This window comes from Dendrobium catenatum, unplaced genomic scaffold, assembly GCF_001605985.2.
Source record: "Dendrobium catenatum unplaced genomic scaffold, ASM160598v2 original_scaffold_159283, whole genome shotgun sequence".
Taxonomy (NCBI): domain Eukaryota; kingdom Viridiplantae; phylum Streptophyta; class Magnoliopsida; order Asparagales; family Orchidaceae; genus Dendrobium; species Dendrobium catenatum.
This window is the reverse complement of record NW_021477709.1, coordinates 373,957-380,149: the sequence shown is the minus strand read 5'-3', so window position 1 is coordinate 380,149 and position 6,193 is coordinate 373,957.

The following is a 6,193-nucleotide window of genomic DNA, read 5'->3' as shown; positions in this document are numbered from 1 at the left end:
GCATGTAGTGAAGTGAAGATTTGAGTAAACCTAGTATACATGTCAGAAATAAATTCAGTATGTTTTATACAGAAAGGTTTGTAGCCATGCAGTAAGATATTCAACCTAAATTGCTTAACTTAATTTGTACCTTCATAAGTAATAAATAATCTATCCCAAATTTCTTTATCAGTAGTACAAGTTGAAACACACATGTAATCTTTCTATTTCAAAGCATAGAAAAAATAGTTCAAGCATTTTACATTAAGTTGTGCTAAATCATTATTATCAAAAGTCTATTCAGTAAAATAAAGTTCAATTTTTATTCCATTAATTTCACATGTCGGAGGTGAATAACCTTTTTTAACAAGCATCCACATACGAAAGTCAAATGATTATAAAATGTAGAAATCTGAGTTTTCCAAAATCAAAAGATATGTTATCAAACAAATGTGGTCGTGTAGTAGAATACCCTTCTGCGGTATTACAATTATCGGAGTTAACTATGGATCAAAATTTAGTAGTTTTTAAAAATTAGATTTATGAATCCCGCTCTGATACCACTTGAAAGTGCTCTGATACCACTTGAGAGTTTGTCAGGAATATTAAACCCTTATGAACTAGTTCAAAGCTAACCAAGAGGGGTTATTTAAAGATTTCTCAGTCAAAAACATAATATTAAATCAAACTTAAATTCACCACAAGAAAATCATAGTGTAAAAATTAAATGCGAAAAAAGCAGTAAGAAACAACACACAGAATTTTATAGTGGTTCGGTCAACTTGACCTATGTCCACTCCCCTGAGCCTCTCTTCTAGGTATTGCATTAAACTCAGTGACTCTCATTTTTCTCCCACAACAAGGCAGAGAACCATCGTCCTTTTACACTTTCCCTAGTGTTGGCAGAGAACCGTCGTCCTTTTACACTTTCCCTAGTGTTGGCAGAGAACCATCATCCTTTTACACTTTCCCTAGTGTTGGTAGAGAACCGTCGTCTTTTTACACTCTCCTAGTGAGGGCAGAGAACCCTTCGCCCTTTCACACTCTCCTAGTGTGGGCAGAGAACCCTTCTTCTTTTCACACTCTCCTAATCTGGGCAGAGAACCCTTCGTCTTTTTACACTCTCCTAGTATGGGCAGAGAACCCGATCTCCTTAACAGATCTTCTCATAAGAAATCTAGAAGGAAGAAAGAAAAGAGTGAAGTAATCCCAAATCACAAGTAGAGATTTTTACCTTTGAACACCAAGTGAAGCCCTCATGCTCCAGTGGTAGGAATCCTCCTTTGAATGCACTCTCACACTCTCTCCTTTACTTTTCTTTCAATAGGCACGAAGATAAAATGGCAAAAAAATTGGGTGGCATTATAATTTGAAGTATATATACAAAAGACAAGACAAAACTGCCCAAAAACTGCAAGTTTTCAATTCTGTACGTAGTGGATCATCCCATACGATCGTGGATCATCCTGAACAATTTTACTTAAAGTGTCGGAAATGATCCTAATGTATATTGGTACGAACTATGTTCGTACATGCTCATTGTCCCGTACGAGCTATGTTTGTTCGGTACAAAACGGTTATTACATAGGTCGGTTCCCAAAATTTTACAGGACGTAACCAACTGACGTAAGTTGGTTCAGTTCATCTTGGGATGAACGGGTTTAGTCCTGGGACGATTTTATACAGAGCGTTTCATGCAGGGACGAAAATTAATTTCGTCCTGTATAATCTCATACTGAGAGTTTCGTCGAGGGACAAAAATTAATTTCATCCTGTATGATCTCATACAAAGAGTTTCATCGCGGTACGAACCTTATTTTACATCTGGACGAACAGTGCAATTGAGAATCCCGAGAAGTTTGTCCCGGGACGAATATTAAATTTGTCCTGGATGATTAGGACTTTGAAAATTTTCTCCTCGCATGTTCAATCCATTGCTCTTCTGAGGGGTTAATTGACATGATCGTCCCGTACGAACCAGGTTGGTCCCGTACGATCTGTTCACAAAAATTGTCCCCTAAGAGTGTGTGTTATGATTTTTTACTCAATTACAATCACTTCCTTTCATTTAAAAACTTATGATTTACAAATGAATAGTTTGAAGTCTTCATCGTTTGGAGTTGAATTTTATGAAATGTTAGTACACATTAGAGCAAAAATAAAACTTCCAAAAAGTGTTAGGAGATATATAAAAATAATAATATTTGAAATCATCAAAATAATACAAGTAGCAAGAATATAAAACATGAAAATAGCAACTCTCTCTACAATCTCCCCCTTTTTTATGATGGCAAAACAATTATTGTTTGTAGGGTTTCAAATTCTAAGAATCTTCTAAACTCCCCCTGAATTGATGAACTCATGAAAACAAGGAGGCATTTGAATTAAAAAAAAATTGTTTTTCAAAAATTTTAAACAACTAAAAATAACACAAAAGACAAAACAACAAAACAAAAAAAAATTCAAAACACACATACGAAAATCAAACACTACGAAAACATACGCAACAAATAATTTCTCCCACTTTTTGACAACATCAAAAAGTGAAGAAGAAAATAATGTTAGAAATGTAAGCAGAAGTATGAAATTCATTTCATATTTTAATCTTGAAAGTGATTGAAATAAGATATGCAAATAAAATTCAAAAACATTAGAAAAACATAAAATTTCATATAATTGAAGAAGTGATATAACTTAAAAAATAAAAAAAAAATTTCAAGGGCATGTGTCAATTTAGACATGAAGATAAAGAGAATCATTGCACTAAGGATGAATAAAAAATTTTATATTTCAAATTTCAATATAAATTATAAATGAACATTAGATCAATTTGAATTAAGAGATTAAAAGAGTCTCGAAAGAAGTAATTATCACATGTGACGCTTTGCACATCTTTTTCAATTTTTATGGCACACTTTTGTGCATCTCTCCCTCTTTTTTTTATACTTTGGGCTTATTTTGTGCCTCTTTTTGTCATTGCAAATTTTTTGCAGAATCTTTTTGATTTTTGTACATTTGTACAATTCTCAAGAGTATTTGAATTCTTTCCAAAATCAATAATACAGAATTATAAATTTTTCTAAGTGCATAAATATTAATTGAAAAGAGAAATACAAAATAAGAAAATAACTAAATTGCAATAATAATATTAAAGATAATGTAGTCTAAATAAGAGACATGGAATTAAAAATTCTAATAATATCAAGTTATAAGCATTTCTTACATTTAGAAAAATTATATTTTCTAATAAAATTAATTTTAATTTACAAAATTAAATAAAGCACTATTAAGATAAAAATAAAAAAGGAATTTCATAAAGTCTAACATACATTTCTAAAACATTTAATAACAAAACATTGAAACTTATATTGATATCGGGTAAAACTATTACAAATTAAACTTTTTAATATCAATAGTAACACAACTAAAGCATGGAAAAAACAACACACTAAAGGAAATCACTAACACATGAACAATAATGAAACACAGAATAAACATAGAACAAACACTGAACAAACACTGAACAAATCATTCTGAAGGACCCTGATCTTGAGGAGGAGGTGGTGCTGCACCAAAGAAGTTGAAGTAACTACTCATCGTGAACATGTTGGAATTAATGGCATTTATTTGTTCACGCATATATCCCATATTCTTATTGTGCTAAAAATCTTGTTGCTGCAGGCGAGTTTCAATTTGATCAAATCTTTGATCAAAATGAGCCTCTAAATTTTCAAATCATTGAACCAAATCCTCATAATTTTGTTCGCCAGCATGTGAAGGTCCAGTTTCTTCTTATGTTTCACTTAGAACTACATGAGTTCTATTGGGTTCGTCCTTATTAAAGATAACCCTAAAGGATGCGTCATTGAAGTATAGTGGTTCTTCAAAGTCTTATTCAGGATGAGTTAAATCATACTTCTTTTCTAAAATATAAGCAATCAGATGTCCTAAGGCTATGTTCTTCTTCCTTTTATGATCAACATGACCAATTTTTGAGAGACCATAAATGTAGTCAATTAGGAGTTTGGCCTCATCTATAGGTTGTCTAGTCATAACCAAGTAGGTAACAGTAGAAAGAAGAGGAGTGATGTTGACTCTTTCACCAGCTTTAGGTATAATGGAAGTTCTTAACACATGCTGGATGATACGGGCATCACGCACTAAGGTTGAAACTTTAGGCAAATGATCCTTAATTCTCCTATCTCTAATCACACGATTAATTTCTCTCCAATCAAAACTTGAGTTGGTTAAAGTGTGTGCTCTTAAGCCTTCAGTCCTTAAGTTTAGAAAAATACCAAAGTCATCCTTGGTGATTTCAACTTTCTTTTTGAAAACAAAAGAACTGATGACAGAATGGTCAGAGTTGAATGACATGTTTGTCAAAAAATAGTGAAAGGTTTCTCTATTGTAGAAGTGAACTAAAGTGAGGATCAAACTAAACTGAGTGGAGGTAAATAAGTGCATTACCTTAAAAGTTAGTTGATCCAGTAGGAGAACTCTAGATGGGGTGATTTTTGTAGAGACAAACCTAAGAAAGGATTCTTCATTGGCTCTAGAAAGGAAGTTTTCGGATGTATTCCTTGGAGGACCCTTAGCCAAAGTCTTTTGTCGCTTGCTAGAACTTGCCATTGAAGAATTTGAAGAGTGGAAAGGTTTGAAAGAGATGTGTGAAAGTGACTGTTCAGTAAAAACTGCCGTTAATTTAAAGAAGAATTATTGTTTGTACCAAACAAAATTTTTGTTCGTCCCGTACGAATTAAATTAGTCCCGTACGAAAATATTTCGTATGGACAAATTAATGAGTTTAAAAAATAATGACTTTTCATGAACATACAATTTTCGAAGCATCCTTTCGTACAGACTTTTGACCAAGACGATCGTACAGATGAACACGTGTTCGTACAGACGATCAAAAATTTAGCTCGTTTTAATGGCAGTTGAAAAGCGTCCCTCGCCATGAACCGACATGGGTTCGTACGGAAAAAGTTTATAATAAAAATTATCTTATCCATTCAACTGCTGCATTCAATCGTCCCGTCGTTTGGAAAATATTTCATCCCAGAAGAACGTGATGATCGTACAGACGAACTACATTAAAAATTACTCTTAAGACGGTTCGAAATCACGCAGTTAGTCATTTTAAACACATCGCCCTGTACGAAAAAGTTTCATCTCGAACGATGATGACCACAAATTTTTCATTTTCACACTCAAAACAAAAACGAGACACACTTACATACACATCAAAAATAAACACAACAACAAAACAAAAACAAAACAAAAAATACAATTAACACATAAACAAAAACAAAATATCAATTTTGCAGAAAAACATTTTTATCTATGCATTTAAATCAATCTCTCCAAGCCTAGTTCTTAATGTACTGAAAGTATCAAAGGCTAAAGATTTTGTAAAAATGTCAGCAAGTTGATTTTTTGTTGAAACATGTTTAAGTTCAATTTCTCCCTTGGATATATGATCCCTTATAAAATGATGCCTTATGTCAATGTGTTTGGTTCTTGAATGTTGAATAGGATTTTTTGAAATTCAAATAGCACTAGTATTATCACAATAAATTGGTATAGTGCCTATAGTTAATTGAAAATTAATTAATTATTATTTTAACCAAAGTACTTGTGCCACACAACTTCCTAGTGCAATGTATTCTGCTTCTGCAGTAGATAGGGCCATTGAATTTTGTTTTCTATTAGACCATGAAACTAATGAATTTCCAATGATTTGACATATTCCAGAAGTACTTTTCCTATCAACTCTACAGCCTACAAAATCAGAGTCTGAATAACCAATAATTTCAAATGAAGAGCTAAACTTTGGATACCAAATTCCTAAGTTCTGAGTTCATAGTAAGTATCTTAAAATCCTTTTCACTGCTATCAAATGTGATTCTTTTGGATAAGATTGAAATCTAGCACACAAGCAAACACTAAACATGATATCTGGTAGGCTAGCAGTCAAGTAAAGTAATGATCCAATAATCCCTCTAAATTTCTTTTGATCAACAGATTTTCCCTTAGGGTCCTTATCCAACTGAACTGAGGAACTCATTGGTGTACTAACAGGTTTAGCATTGTCCATTTCATATTTTTTGAGGGTGTCCTTAACATATTTAGATTGATTAAGAAATGTACCTTCCTCAAGTTGCTTAATTCTAAAGCCTAGAAAGTAATTTAAGTCTCCCATTAAACTCATTTC